Source organism: Dermacentor albipictus, chromosome 1 (assembly GCF_038994185.2).
Source record: "Dermacentor albipictus isolate Rhodes 1998 colony chromosome 1, USDA_Dalb.pri_finalv2, whole genome shotgun sequence".
Lineage (NCBI taxonomy): Eukaryota > Metazoa > Arthropoda > Arachnida > Ixodida > Ixodidae > Dermacentor > Dermacentor albipictus.
The window spans coordinates 496774076-496789682 of NC_091821.1; the positions used below are offsets into that span (position 1 = coordinate 496774076).

Here is a 15607-nt window from a genome sequence, read left to right on the forward strand (position 1 = left end):
TCTACGTTCTCAGCACACTGCCCCGTCCCTACAATTATTCGTGCTTCGTGATGGAATCTTATACAGATGCAGATCCAGCTCCGATGGCCCAGAGCCTTCTGCTGGTTGATCCCGAAACACTCCATTCCACTGTTCGCGAACACCTTCATGAAGCCCAAAAAACCGCTGGACATCTTGGAGCAGCTCGCACGTATGATAGCGTTCGGCGTCGGTTCTTCTGGCCCAGCCTCCACTGCCCTGTGCGCCGATAACTTGCTGCTTGTGAGTCCTGCCAGAGCCACAAGCATCCATCCTTGTCGCACACCCGTCTCTGTTCAGCCCACAGACATTCCCGGTGTCCCGTTCTACCACGTCAGCCTTGATCTGATCGGGCCATTCCGAACATCTCTGACTGGGAGCATGTGGATTGCCGTAGCTATGGACTACGCGACACGATACGCTATCACGCGGGCACTGCCGACAAGCTGTGCCACTGACGTTGCGGAATTTCACTTTGCGACGTTATTCTTCACCACGGCGCTCCTCAACAGCTGCTGACCGACCGTGGCCGCTCATTTCTGTTCCAAGTCATCGGCGACATCCTTCGTTCGTGTTCCATACATCACAAGCTAACCACTGCCTACCATCCGCAAACTAATGGGCTTACCGAGCGCCTCAACCATCGGGACATCACCTTGGCTTATGTGACATTTGCCAACAACTCGTCACGCCATGACCCTGCTGGCTTTTCCCCTTTCTATATTTTGTTTGGCCGCCATCCCACATTGCCCTTCGAGAATGTTTTACCATCACCTGTGCACCCTGTTACAAACTACGCCCGCGATGCAGCTTCTCGGCTGCAACGGCTCGTCAGATTGCAAGGGATCGTCTTTATGCCTCCCAGTTGTCCCATTAGGCCCACTGCGATGGCCATCAGAGAGTTGTTAATTGCTCTCCGAGTTCTTTGTTCCTCCTCTGGACGCCTTGCCGCCCCGTTGGCTTGTCGCCAAAGCTTCTTTCTCGCTACTCTGGGCCTTACAAGGTACTACGCCAGATCACTGACGTCAGGTACGAGATCACTCCATTGGACATTCGATCATCTCGCCACTCATATTGTGCATGTCTCCCGACTTAAGCCTTATGTTGCCGGTTACGATCCTACTGCTCCTTAAGCGCCATGACGGTGCTCTCATCGGCGGGGGTTCTATGTTACGCGCTATTCCCGGGCACTGAAGCGCGCATCCTGGCGAGCATGGAAGAATGCACCAGAAAGACGGTGAAGACGACGATCAGAGTAGCACCTGTGTTGTTGTTCTACCATCTAGCCTGCAGCCGTCTCTCTCTGTGTATATTTTGTAAATACAATTTCCTATCCCTTTTGACTACCCTCTTCCCCGTGGCAATATTACACACTTTCATGCATGGGAACGATAAACCACCGAAATATCATTTCGCGCTAAGTAAGGTTGCTGAATTTAGGCGGAGATTTTCTGCAAGTGACGGCACCACAATAACCGCATAAAACAGAGAGTACATAAACAGGAAGGCACGGCTAAGCTGCACTTTAATCTAACTGTGCAGTGCCCTTTATATTCGAAGGCTTCAAGGTAAGAAAGTGAACATACATGAATGATGTATCAAAGAAAGTGTATACACACAATAAAGCAGGAGTATTAGCGATGTCCTTGTTTGAAGCGCTTTGACTTACGGCTTCGGCAGTTAACTATAATTATGTTATAAAATTGCACAAAAGGCCAGAGTTCCTAGTTCGTTCACGAAATTGTCCTATAATATTGTATAATGCACCATTCATTGAAAAATAATACCTTCCATGAAAGCCCTGGACACAAGTGTTTTTAAATGTGTTTCACCTGTCCATGGTAAAGTCATGACAACAATATTCCAAAAGAAGATTAACATTTACATTAGGTGGCTGCGTAGGAGCGTCAAGAGGAAGCTTTAGGTCGGGTGCTACTATCTAAATACATGTAAAAGGAGAATTCGTTTTTTCTCGGTAAATTCTGCACCAAATTTTTCAAAGTTCTTTGCGTTTAAAAGAAAAGCTTAAAATCTAGTAAAGGTTGGTTTTGGATTCTTGATTTGGGTCGTAGATATATTATAAAATAAATGGCAAAAATTGCTAATTTTCAAAAAAACAAGACTATCAAATTTTCAACTCTGTAACTCAGCAAAAGAGAGGACATAAGAATGCTGTGAACTGCATCTAAGAGTACATTTAAAGCCGACAAAATTGATATGCTACACATGAGTCTGAAAAAAAAATTAGTACTATGGAAATACAGCTTTTGCGGAACCCTTGCGCACAACGTAACGAATTCCGGTAAGATTTAAATTGACACATCAACTTTGTCCGCTTTGAATGATATAACCGACGCCGTTTACCGAACCACGCTGTATACTCTTGATACAGAGTTATTAATTTGTAAACATGGTTCTTCTATATATTTTTAAGCTCCTAATTTTTGAAAATTGTAACAAAATTAGAGCCCTAAATCGAAATGGCACTACCAGCAGTTGCTAAAGTTTAGCTTTCTCTCTCAAATACAGCAAATTTCATTAAAACAGCCCTAGTGGTTACCTCAGGAAAGCGTTTCTGCGTTTTATATGTATTGAAATTGGCCACATCGGAGTTGGGCCCAAGTTAAAGCTTCTTCTTAACTCATTAAACAATAGAATAAGTATTCCTGCGTGGATACATTGCTATTCGTTTTATTATTTTTGGTGTATTTTTCTCACGTAAAGGACAACGGTTTTGAGAAAATATTCAAAAGCTGTATATAAAAATGGTGAAGTTCATATAATTTACTAGTTTGGGTGCTTAGCGAACAAATAGTAAGTAAGTCAATGTTGTTGGTGCATTCGTGAGGGGGTTGAAGTATAAGACACTCAGAATTACATACAATTAAAGGGCTTTACAAATTAAGCCTCGAAAGTCCGCTGCACATAAGACAACGCACATGACATTTCTGCGAAACTAATCACAATTATCGAGCTCTTTATTTATGATGTTCATGTTTTTTTTGCCACTGCAACCACAATACAGTCAAGCTGTCACTTAAAGGCTTATGCTGAATACCTAGATAAATAAATTACGGGATCAACATTTTTCGTAAAGTTATTAAGAAATTTAATTCCTTCAATTAAATATCACCTTACTTTGCGGAGAACATGGATAGTAGTGAGAAAAACCGCGAACTCAGGCCATTTACGGTCTTGCGATATTTAATATGATCTACCTTTAACTTAAAGGTATCTTTTCACTCACTCCGCTCATTTTTAGGTAATGCGAGGGCGTTATAAGTCGTATTAGAGTCATGCGACGACAGTAAACTAAATATTGGTGAAAATATAGAAAACACAACAAACCCACATGGTTGCTCGAGCTTCTGCAACTGCCAGTGCAGAAGTCGATAAACTAGGCATACTAATTCAACATAAAGATTTCTTTCCTATTTCTAAGAAAATCAACCGTGTAAAAGCACACATACACACGAAATGCAGCACGTTGAGTTCAAGCAACTATGAGAACCGCCCAGCGAAATGAAGCTGGTTCTAACATGTAAACAAGCTCAGGATCTAAATGACAAAATTAATAAAATTCTAAGAAGTAACACTGTACGTGGTGTTGCGTGTTTAAAACATGGTAACACGTGGTAACTAAGAAATATAGTAGAAGATGTAACTGATATCGTCGAGACGTCTGCATATCGAAGGCATTATGATAACAAAGAAGTTTTGTCGTTCTTAATTAATGCGGCGTGGCAAAACAGGCCTCCGAAGGTGCCGGTTATCCCAGGGCCATCAAGGGGACACTTCATAAATGTAATGGTGAAGTAACGAAATGAAAAAGCTGAAGTGACCAAAATAATTAAACACTGCCAAAATCAAGCGTCTCGTGCGAGACTCCAACCTCACGAAGCCGAATATGTCGGCTGCACAGGCACGTCTAAGTTTCTGCTAATCAGCGCTTACGAGAAACACCTTGGCCAGTAAGCAGGCGCCGGCATATGGGAGAACACGAGAAATATGTCATAAAATATTGTATATTATCTTGTAAAACACTTAGTATTATCTCCAACACATTCGCTGTGCGTCAAACAATAGTATACTAAAACTGAAAAAAGAAACTGGCTCCAGATCACGCGATATAAAGGCACGTGTACACTGACACTGCATGTATATAATTCACACGAGTAAGAGGTTTGCAGTAAGCTGAAGGTGAAGGGATCAGCAGTGGTGAAACTAAGCAGACCTCAAGCGCGAGCCAGCTTTTGGACAAGAAGATAAAGGTAGAACAACTGAAGCAGTCGCTGGCTCCAATCTGTGCCCTTCTTCAGTGACTGTAGAGCAGTGCATGTAATCGGGTTATTCTAAACTCAAAACGAAAAAAAATGGTACAAGTTCAGAGGAAGATGCACAAACTCGCACTAAGTTGTCAACAACAAGAATCGTGCTTTATTTTCAAACAGGGAAGGTGCCCGTTCTATGAAAGCTCCACGCATATATTGTGGTAAACTTTCGAGAAGGGATAAGCGCTAGTTGGTCATCAGGAACTTGTGGCGCCGACGAAGCTGCGGCGTCTGGTCGCCTCGAGTAGAGCACATTTACCGGACGGGCGTGTAAAGTCGTGGCTCTCGGAGTTCACCCGAACCGTGTTCCGCCAGTAACCTGAGTTTAAGTTTGTTCTCGTTCATGTCAAAGCCGACAGAGAAGCGTTAGGGAAGCAAAATAAATGGTGGATGACCTGCGAAGCTTTTGAGCACACTCAACAACAAAGGTGACAAGGAATGTTAAACAAAGCTACGGAAATATCTATTAATATACCTTTGCGTGGACAACTACTATATATATATATATATATATATATATATATATATATATATATATATATATATATATATATATATATATATACAGGTGTGTGTGGGGGGGGGATTACAAGAGGGATGAGCCATTGCTGACGATCATAGTTTTTTTTTTTTTTTGACGCAGCAGAAGAAAAATTCAGGGGAGCGTAGCCGGAAACAGCTTCGCTGTAAAAACAAGAACGCGCTTCACGACGAAGTTGAGCGCCGCTTTGGGCCCCGGAAACAGCAGCCACGGGAGCGATTCCCGCGACTTCACCGCCGTCCAAGTGCTGGCCCCCGTGGCGGCTGCCCTAATTGCATTAGACGCACCTTAGACCGCCGAGTCAGTGCAGCAGCGCGTCACGGCCGGCGCATTCTCTCGCAGTCGAGCGGCGGCGGAGAAGGCGAACGCGCTGTCTCGTGCGAAACGGCCGCGTCTCGCGAATCGATCGCGCGAACGGCTGCAAAGCAGCTGGCCTGTCGCCCCCTCACTATTGCTCGTCGGAGGGAAAACGCCAAGACGCAAAATTTCGACAGGCTACTTCGAAGATTATTGCGCAATAAACGCGACGCGATTACTGCGAAAACTGCTGACGGGATGCGCGCCGCACAGTTGAAGTGTCCGCTCTCCCTGTTTACATGCAGCGCGCAAAAACCTAAACCGCGTTTTATTGAATCCTATGGTCCGTTCTATAAATAGCAGTCAACGCTGTGGAGGCTAGAGAGACTTCTTGCAGTGGCTTCGTTCGCAGTTGGGGATAGTTCGATGTTTTTCGACCACAATTGTGCGCTAGTGTTGTTTATATAGGCTCCGCATTGAATGAAACAAGCTTTAATCAACGTGTTGTTTTAGATCATTTTTATTTTCCCTTCTTGTTTTTTATTGGAAAGCTATCGCGAATAGCCGCACGCGCTTGCTTGCGCGAGCGAACTCTGTTGGCGCCCAACGAAGCATAGACGCAAGGCGCGCAGTGATAACCGAACTTCTTGCGTAGCTTCCACAGCATTGACTGCTACGTATAGAACGGAGTATACCTTCGAAGAATTCAACCGCATTATGGTGAGCTTTAGGCGTTCTTGGGCCACTACGCGAACTCAGCATTATGCATTTAATTGTCATTACAATCATCATTACAGCATCATTGCTTACTGGCAGTATAAGTCAGCATGCAAACTTTTGAATGCGTTAGAATTAGGAGTGTCCAAGGCAAAAAAAAGTATGTGTGTGACGTGTGGGAAAACAATGACACAGTATATATAAATAAATATATATATATATATATCTATATATATATATATATATATATATATATATATATATATATATATATATATATATATATATATATATATGCAAGAGAAGCTTCTTAGCATTGCGTTGCTCCTCGTTGAGGTCCCGGATCCGTGATTTAAGCCGCGCTCACCAGAGTGCAGCAGCGGTGCTCAGAAGCGCATTCGCCACACGTCCTGGCTCTTCGGGGAGCGAAGTGCAACTGATGGTGGTACGGAGCAGGTCATCCTTGAGTTGTCCTCTGTTTCTCTCTTTCTCATAATATATATATTGTCGCGGTTCACTGAGAATGGGAATTGTGAGAGGTCGTCCTTTCGCACTCTATCGGCACACCAGACAATAGGGAACGCACTCTTCTTGTATTGAGCCTGCGTGCACTCTCGACTGTAGGGGTTGGAGGACGGACGTCGGGATGAAAACCACAAACTTGGGAGGGATTTATTCTACATTATGTACAGGGAGCTGAGACGTCAAGTAACAGTAGTATAGTCATTACGGGCCGGCAGCAACTCGGACGCTGCGGCCCGCGGCAAGAAGTTCGAGAGAGGTGAAACAGGGAATCAGGGCATGTCCCAGAATGCTCAGGTCTCTCTGGAAGGCTTCTTATAAACCCTTCGAGCACTGTAAGTCACGTCATTTTTGACCAATAGGAGAGTCCACTCCGATGACGCCACTTTCAGCCAATGGTAGGCGCCCGTGTCGCGGTGTCGCACCTGGCGGCTCTCTGCGGTCTTGCCTCGCAGACTGGCAATCCACTTCTTCTAGGCTGGAGAAGGAGGGGGGGCGCTCATGCTTCATTGCACAAGGGCCCTGCAATGCACCCGGTGGCTCGGCTCTGCAGCGGTAGCAGACGCCTTCTTCAAAGCCGAAGGGGGACGATTGAGCTCCATTGTACGAGGCCCCCTTCTAATCCCGGCGACGCACGAACTTGTTGGCACGTGAACTTGTTGCCTTAAACTTGTTTGCTCGGCCGCTTCTCTGGAATGCACTTTCCTGCTTCTGCATTCCTCAATTAGCTGTGCTGCCATCCGATGTGGTCTGGGGAACTCGAAGTAATCGCAGGAAACAGCTCCATATCTAACAGCTCGTCCTCGCCCCGGTTGTTCTGAATGGCCGGTGAACTCAATTCGCTGGCCATGAGGAACGCTGAAAGAAGCTGCAGGGTACTGGGGTCGAGCCTCATTTGACAACCCTCGCGATCCTGGACCCTGGAGAACATACGTCAAACAAACCAAACAACACAGCGCTGCACCACGCGTAAGCGCAGGCTCTTCACCCCTGACTCGCCAGGCTATTACTGAGTCAAAATAAACCCTGATCTTTTAGTTCCCCCAATTTTGACCAAACAGTTCCAACCACCCCTCCAAACAGCTATCCATTTCTCCTCGATTGCCGACAAGACCAGAGTACTATTGCTGCTGCACAACAAAAGGGTCGTTGACGATGCAAACAACAAATGAAAACAGCCGAACATAACTTAAGTGGCCTAACTACACGAACAGCATGTTTCCAATCTATCGCAGTGGCGTACTTATCGCACGTAATGGTGCCACTGAACAATCTGGTCAACCTCACAAGTACGTAATCACAAGCGCACTAGCCTTGTGGTCACTAAACAAAACGCGTACTTGCGTTGTAGGCAAACTTTTCACTTACGCTTACTCACGTTTCTTCCCTGAAAGTCCTACAGGACACGTGACGTAAACGAACAATTAAACTCGCGGGACTTACACACTCCGCAGAACTCTTAAAATGATGCGTCTTCTACTAACTCTTTCCGCGCACGTTCACTAAAGAAGTCAGAATACGGCTGCCCTCAACACACACGAGCAACCCAGTCATAAATCTGCTTCCTTCCGTCCACAAAGGACACGCGCTAATGGAACTAAGAACGCTCCTCAGTGCAAATCATGCACTCACTGAAAACCTACGCGCTTAACCTTAGAACATTCAACACTTAAAAAGAAAGAAGGTTAAATAAAATACACGCGCGTTACGATAGGCCTCTCAACAATAACCTTGACCCTCAGGTTACTCACACACACAAAAAAAAGCCTATCTGCGTATTAATGAGCATCTCGCGAGACTACATGTTTACTTAAAACGCATCTTTCAAATCTCGGAGCTTTCTCAAACGAAAACATAAACAAAGCTCATACGTTTACATATTGAAAGAAATCCTAGTCTCATATCGCGAAAACTTTCCGATGCTCAAAACAAAAAACAAAACAACATGCTTTACTTCTACGGGAGCTCTCCTGGCATCCCGTTCCAAGCATTTTCAACTGACTCATACTTTGAGTCTAACCCGGGGTGGTCGCGTACCTAAAGCTACTCTGGCTGCCGAGAGACAACAAAAGGGCTGATTCACTACCAGCTCCCCCAAGACGTTACGGTCTCCTGCCAATTTGCGTCCCCGCGCCCCGCTTTCAACACAAACTCGATTGACCGCGTCGCTACTCCCCACCTGGTCTCGTCCTGCCACCCTGCGTTTCTTCGAACTGCACGCTGAGCTATGAAAAGAACTACGGAACGACGAGGAGATTAACAGCCTCGTGCCCTTTGTCCGCGTCCGTGCAGAACATTCTTCGCGGTCCCCCTTTGACCGGTGGCTTGAACGTTTTCGATGCGTCAACATCGTACGAGACGACCGCATCTTTTTCCTCGCGCCCTGCCCATTTGGGTTTCTCGCCATTTTTGGCGGCGCTACATTAATTACCGTCTTCCGGTCTTTACTGCGCTTCTTTTTACGGCGCTTTCTCTTCGCACTCATTTTCATGTCGCCTCGTGCCTCGTGCTGGCCGGTACACATTTCGTCGGCCCGGATCGGTCTCTTACCCGCACAGTCTGAGTGATTTACATTTAAATCTACTCTCGCTCTGCCTCGACTGGCGGACAGCTCAACCGACTCTGGCACAATGCAGCAGGCTTTACTCGAGTAAGACAACTCGCACTCTTGCGAACTGCCCTCTACTACATTGCCCAGCTCACGCTGTGCATCGGCACACAGCCCGTCGGTATCGATCGCTGTCTCACGCGCACAGTCCGAATGATTATCAACTGAATCATCCCTCTCTAGGCTATCTAGACTGGCGGAGAGCCGCACCGATCCCTGAACAATGCAGTTGTTCTCTCGTGGACTACGGAGCTCGCCATCCTGACAATTACCCTCAACTGCACCGCTCAGCTCGCACTTCACTTCTGCACGCACATCTGACCTGACATGGGTGCTCGCGTCTGTCGCGTCAACAGTACCCTTTCCTTCGCTAGCAACCTCGCTAACATTACCAGCGACGCACACGCTCGGTAACTGTGCCAATTTGTTCGCAGCTGGCCTAGCTGTCTCTACAGTCATCTGTTGGCACAGCACCTCGTCGCTCTCCCTACGGCCTTTAACGGCCTCTGTTGCCACTAAGGCATCGTTAGCAGCTAGCCTTTTCCCTTTGCTTATGAATCGGCAGCCAATCTCACAGGCACTACTCTTCTCGTCGGCTTCTGGCGAAAATCCGCTCGATGCTGCCTCATTCTTTCGCTCTGTACTACCTACAGAATTCTCAGACAGCCGTTGTCTCTGTGCCAATAACTGATCACAATACTGTATCTCTTTGATCAGTGCTGCCTTCTCTCTCTCATACTTTTGCTCACGCTCAAGCTTACGTTGATTCTCACGTTCGCGTGCCTTCTCACGTTCGTGACGCTGACACCTAAGAGTAAGTTCTTGAAGCTCATGCTTCCGTTCATTCTCGCGTTCTTCACGCTTATGCTTACTCCTAAGCTCACGACGCTCTCGCAAACGTACACGACGCTCACGCTGCCGAGGCTCCTGTATCACCTCCCAAGCAAGCTCAATGCTTTTCTCATCATTGCCACTATCATTAATCGCCTTTATGATAGCTGGCGTTTCCATCCGTTCGTCCGCCTCAACTCCCAAATCGTCGCACACCAACAACAAGTCTAACCTCGCCAACCTTCTAAGATCCATGGCAGCTGCCCCGACAGGTGGTTGAAACTGTTTTCCTTAATTAATTTGTGCAAAGACACACAATGCAACAAACTCCCGATTCCCAGAACTATCAAAATTGAACACACAACCTTTGAGTCTGGCGAATCATAAGGAAAAAAACCACGCGCTCACTTACGGTTGCAGCACCCTGCCATCCGGTTCATTTGTCCGCTGTTCCGGTTCCTCCGGACTCCCTGGGTCGAAGGCTCGCTCCTTCTTCGCTGCTCCCAGTTTCTTCGGACCTCTTTCGACGAAGGCTCACTCTTCTTCGCTCTTCCCGGTTCCTTAGGGTCTCTCTCGACGAAGGTTTATCCGTAGCGCTGCCACCAGCTGATGCATTCGGAGGCGATCCTACCGCTGCCAACCAGATGTAGGGGTTGGAGGACGGGCTTCGGGATGAAAACCACAAACTTGGGATGGTTTTATTCTACATTATGCACAGGGAGGTGAGCGTCAATTAACAGTCGTACAGACATTACGGGCCGGCAGCAACTCGGACGCTGCGGCCCGCGGCAAGAAGTTCGAGAGAGGTGAAACAGGGAATCAGGGCATGTCCCAGAATGCTCAGGTCTCTCTGGAAGGCTTCTTATAAACCCTTCGAGCACTGTAAGTCACGTCATTTTTGACCAATAGGAGAGTCCACTCCGATGACGCCACTTTCAGCCAATGGTAGGCGCCCGTGCCGCGGTGTCGCACCTGGCGGCTCTCTGCGGTCTTGCCTCGCAGACTGGCAATCCACTTCTTCTAGGCTGGAGAAGGAGGGGGGGCGCTCATGCTTCATTGCACAAGGGCCCTGCAATGCACCCGGTGGCTCGGCTCTGCAGCGGTAGCAGACGCCTTCTTCAAAGCCGAAGGGGGACGATTGAGCTCCATTGTACGAGGCCCCCTTCTAATCCCGGCGACGCACGAACTTGTTGGCACGTGAACTTGTTGCCTTAAACTTGTTTGCTCGGCCGCTTCTCTGGAATGCACTTTCCTGCTTCTGCATTCCTCAATTAGCTGTGCTGCCATCCGATGTGGTCTGGGGAACTCGAAGTAATCGCAGGAAACAGCTCCATATCTAACACGACCAGATCCTCTTTGTCGTCACCATCGTGAATCAATGCAGACAGGGGCGCCGCACTGGCCTGCCCCGAGAGCGAGCATCGTCCCGATGCACGGCGAATACTAGTGCGCGCACAAACGCAGCCTGTACATGTCACTCGGAGAGATAAGGCTTCATGCGCACCACGTGAACTGTTTAAGGTACATGCTGGCAACGCTTCGATCAAGATGGGGTGTCAGCAATGACTTCGTAGGTGACGTCGCTAAGCCGGTGCATAAATTTAAACGGTCCGAAGTTCTGCCGTAGAAGTTTCTCAGAGAGGCCATGACGTCTAATAAGTGCCCATACTCAAACTCTGCGCTGGGTGCAAAACTATAGATCTGTGGTTGAGGTTGTATCGAAGGGCATCACGATCTTGCTGATGGTTATTCGAACACGCGCAAGCTGTCGGGCTTCCTCGACGGCGTCATTCTCCGTATCGCTAGACTCATGGGGCAGCATAGCGTCCTGAATCCTGGTTACGTCTCGACTGCGGAGAAGACCGAATGGCGTAATTATTGTAGTTTGCTGGCGTGCCGTATTGTATGTAATGTGACATGCGACAGAGTTTTGCTCCAATTCTTGTGCTCCGCGTTGGAATACATACAGAGCATGTCAGCGAGGGTCTGGTTAAGTCGTTCGGCAAGCCCATTCGTTTGAGCATGGTATGCCGTGGTCCTGCTATAGGCCGCGCCGTTGAGCTTGAGCACACTTCTTAGAAGCTTCGCTGTCAAAGCGATTCCGCTTTATGGTATGACGACAGCTGGAGCACCGTGTCTTAGGACGATTTTCTCAATAAAAAGCTGTGCCGCTTCAACTGCCGTGCCACCCGGAAGTGCCTTGGTTTCCGTGTACCTGGTGAGGTAGCCTGCCGCGACTATCCCTTATGAAAATGGATTCAGAGTTCCTTTAGAACTCCTAATGAGTTCCTATGGAGTCAAAAGAGACTCTATAGGAACTCGCGATCTATAGAGTCGTCTGCATAGAATCTCTATAAGAAGTCTATAGAAACCTTTCTATAGAGGGTGTATTGACGTCCTATGTACTGAATTCTTTAAAGTAATTTTTATAGAATGTCTTTAAAACTTCTAACGCGACCTGTCTATAGAATGGCTCTCCATTCGTTCTCTATAAATGTTCTATAGACATTGTATTGATATCATATGTACTAAATTCTCTAAAATAATGTCTATAGAAAGTTTTTAACACTTCCAATGCGGCTTGTCTATAGACTGACTCTCCATTCACGCTCTATAAGCAGTCTATAGAGGGTTTATTGTCATCATATGCACAATATTCTATAAAATAATGTCTATAGAAAGTTTTTAACACTTCTAATGCGACTTGTCTATAGACTGACTCTCCATTCACCCTCCATAAATGTTCTATAGAGGTCGTATTGACACTTTATGTACCAAATTCTATAGAAAAAATTTTATAGAACGTTTTCGGAAACGTTCTATAGAGGTCGTATTAACATCTTATGTGCCAAATCCTACAGAAAAATGTTAATAGAACCTTTTCAGAACTTCTAATGCGGCCTGTATATAGAATGGCTCTACATCCTCCATAAAAGTTCTATAGAGGTCGTGTTGACATCTTATGTACCAAATTCTATAGAAAAATTTATAGAACGTTTTCAGAACTTCTAATGCAGCCTGTCTCTAGACTGGCTCTCCATTCCCGTTCTAAAAGTGTGCCATCATATGACATACGTACTGAGTTCTGTAAAGGAACGTTTATAGGAAATTAAACAAGCTAAAGTGCGGCCTGTCTAAGAACGGCTCTATATTTTCACTCTATAAACAGTACCCAGTATCCAGTGCATCGCCGGATTATGGGTCCAGTGCCGTGCGCTGGATGCATGGGGCGCTGGGCAAGCGCGGCGTACTGGGAGGCGCTGGTTACTGGTGCGAAAAACAGCTCTAGCGCGTTAAATACGCGGTGCCTGGACACCGTATGTATTTTATTTTTGAATACAGAAAGCAACAGATAGCGTTTTAGTACAATATAAATCGAAAAAATGAACATGTAAAAACAGAATTGCTCTGACCAGGATTCGATCGCCGTACCTGCAGATCCCCAGCCCGGCTCATTACCGCTACGCCACGCCAGCATGGGGACATGGGCGGATAATTGAGCTTATCAAAATCGAGAAGCAGTTTTAGTTTCACAGAGAGAAGTCTTGCACAGACGTGGTAGATGCGCTATCGGCCAGCAACTAAAACTCATGCCTGTACCACAAAGAAAAATTTGCTCTCCGTATTCAATAGTGTGCTCGGAAGTGCCATAACATTGACTGCGATTGGTATTTTAGCTTCGAAAAAAGTCCTAAATGAACCACCGACCCGGGACGCTGCATGAATGGGCTGTTACTGCCGATTTCGATAGCCGTTTCTTGTTCTTCACGCGAGGGGTATGCAATGTTTTCTTAGTTCAGTGATGCCTTTCAGTCTACACGTCTGTCTAGCCATATATATTCCTCAGAGAAACGCACGTGCTGGGAGCCTTCGGCGACAGCACATATACCTGCGTTTATGATGCGTCACATCGGCGCTCCTCACTTCTTGTGCTGGCACTGTAGACATGAAAAAATTGTTTATTTAAAAGCACCGATGCGAAATCTGAAATATAAAGTAATTTATCCTTTTTAGACTTCTTTATTCTTGAGGTTAGAGGCGCCGATAGCGTGCAGACGGACTCGGCGGGTACGCTATATGCCTAAGCTTCGATGGGGACTGATCTCGGCGCGAGTAGCTGGCGAAAGCTAAAATGTGTGTATTTGAGCCTCAGAACTCTTTTTAGTACAATAGGGAAAGTGGAAGCGCACGAATCGCCTCAGCCTTGTTATCGGTGCGATAATATCAAGCAGCGGTAGGCTTCGAACTCGGGGTCCGTTCGAGCGCGTCTGAACGACTTCTAGATTTCATGTCCACTCCACAACACTGCGACAATGGCGATAACTCGCAGTCATACGTTACGCGCGAACTACTAAAAAAGCGGCGTCCTCTGCGTTTGCGTGGTTTCGTTAAAGAATTTAGCTGTCCGCCCTGTCAAAAGGCAAAATGCAAAAAACGAAAGTGATTTTCAGTGTCACATGTGCAGGAATAAAAAAGGCAGCTCACGCACCTTTATTCCATACTGCGACACGAAATAGTTCTATGACCCTAAGATATAGCGTTATTTAGGACAAGAGACTACTATCAAGCCATGAAATTGTATAAAGCATTTAGTATTCAGCAGCGCTCGTCCTTGCGTGCTGGAGCCAGCGCGGCACAAACACAACCAGCGCCGTTTCCAGTGCGAGCGTCTCTTCCAGTGTGACCCAGCTCTTATCCAGCGTTCTCACTGGTCTCGAGTGAGTCCCAGTGAGCGCCAGCGTACCCAGTGCGATCCAGTGCTTAAAAAAAAGAAAAAAAAAGAAAAAAGAAAAACGCGCTGGTTTCACACTGGAAGGCACTGGAAGACGCTGGTTCTTGCAATCGGCATTTCAGAGGTTTTTTACTCTCAAGTAAGAGCAAAAAAGACACTCATTGACCAAGGCAAACATTACACTAATCGAAATTAGGAAAACTAAAGAAATATAACGGAAGCGCGCATTGTGGTTTATATCGCATATGCAGGTAAATCAAAGATGTATACCAAGAAACACTAAGCAAAACTGCGCCTTAGCAATCGCGTCATATCTATTTGCTGGCATGCAGTGACTGCAGCACCTGGGGCGGAAACAGATCGAACGCCGCCGCACATTTCTGGCACATACCACTCAAATGCGGCAAATGCACGCTGCAGAAACGATTTTTTTTTTCAAGGAATCTTGAAAAGTCACAGACCACATGAGCGCGATCCGCGCATGATAAGCGCATCGCCACGAGAGCAAGATAGGGAACACATAAGCGTAACCTGTGCCTCAGGGGTAAAATTAAACATCATCGTATCTACGTTGCTGTGCGACGGACACAAGCGCACGGAAACATCACACATTGCACACGTGTACCTCCGAGGTTGTGTCGACAATTTCTGGGCTACATTTAAACGACAGCAGGAAGTTACTTCAATGAGAAACGAAGTGAGGGCGCAGGCACTGCAGGTAACGGGTGCGCATAAAGTCAGTTAGGGTTTTAAGGCCAGTGACCGAGGTTGAAATCGTTAAAATCACACCGCAGCGATAGCTTACACAGGGTAAATTGTCGAGATCTTGAAGGCCATGCTTTTTGCTGACTACATGTGGCATAAGCGATTCAAAAGCAAGAATACTGCATGTAATTTATTTCTGCCCTAAACTATAGCACACAATATGAGCATGTCAATGTTTCTTCTTGTCTAGCAACATATGTATGTAGTTCGGCTCAGAGGCCGGCTCAAAACGGCACAAAACCTGC

The 15607-nt window shown here is 46.6% G+C and overlaps 1 protein-coding gene across 10 annotated transcripts in view; it reads right to left on the reverse strand.

Moving 5' to 3' along the window:
• LOC135908811 (uncharacterized) overlaps positions 1–15607 on the reverse strand; it is a 683451-nt gene that overhangs the window by 425729 nt on the left and 242115 nt on the right. For 2 of the 10 annotated variants that reach the window (XR_010566433.1, XR_010566432.1), the window contains exon 6: positions 4439–4668. The exons of the other annotated variants lie outside the window; for them this stretch is intronic. The gene's annotated coding sequence lies outside the window, so the exon portion shown is untranslated. Of the gene's footprint in view, positions 1–4438; positions 4669–15607 lie in introns of those variants that run through there. 10 annotated transcript variants of the gene reach the window in all.